The following is a 1,081-nucleotide window of genomic DNA, read 5'->3' as shown; positions in this document are numbered from 1 at the left end:
GACTGACGTGACGTGACTAGAAGACTCCCATTAAAGCCAACAAAGCTGTGTTCAAAAAAATAACTTTAATTAAAAAAATACTTAAAAAGGACTGCTTTGGCATCTGCAGCAAAGTGGTATAAGCAAATATTTAAAGTTTATTAACAGTGATATTAGTGATAGTATATTATGTTCTTTCTATTGTATTATTTTTTATATTGATTGTTGAAAATATCACTGTGAAACTGAGGTTGCATTTAAATTAGTGCTGTTTGTGTTTACTGCCAAGCTTTATAATGTCAGTAAATGGGTGTTGAGATTTTGAAGCCCAATAAAGTGCATCCAGCCATCATAAAAAGCACTCCACATGGCTCCGGGGGGTTAATAGAGGCCTTCTGAAGTGAATCAATGCATTTGTATGAGAAAGATATCCATATTTAAAGCTTTATAAACCGTAATCTCTAGCTTCAGCGAACTGTCGTATGTGCGTTCACAAGAGAGCGGCGTTCTAGCGGACGACGCAGGACATTGTTAAGAACAATTAGAAAAGAATAAAATAAAGCATATTTTGTAATCTTTGAAACATGGAAGGGTTCAATTTGAGCAGATGATTTTCGGACTCATATTCGCGATTTCAACCAAATTCTCAAAACTATCGCTTTCAATCTTTAAAATCAATATTTTGATCACTGGCAGCTTATTCACAGCATCCACCATCAAATGACAGACACTTCATTATGTGCAGTAATTGCTCTGCAGTAATGCCATTCAAGACAGTTCAGTTTATGCCCACAATATTCTGTGGTAATTATGAGTGAAACATCACATCATCTTTATGTATCAAGCAGTGTTACCTTGAGGACTAAAGGTGAATTGCACTCATTGAGTCACTAGCTATTTAATTATTGTTGTGCTGGAAAAATATACACTATTACATACCTTGGGTCACTAGCGACCCTATACACTTTTTACAGAAAAACAAAATAATTCTGACATTCCTTTTTATTTTTATTTTCTGTTATATTGTTTATAATGAATAGATGCTATAATAAATAGATTGAATATAATATAATAATTATATGTCAGGCTTTACAGGGTTATT

Source organism: Barbus barbus (assembly GCF_936440315.1).
Source record: "Barbus barbus genome assembly, chromosome: 48".
Lineage (NCBI taxonomy): Eukaryota > Metazoa > Chordata > Actinopteri > Cypriniformes > Cyprinidae > Barbus > Barbus barbus.
The sequence above is the reverse complement of the archived record's forward strand: the minus strand, read 5'-3'. Positions refer to the sequence as shown.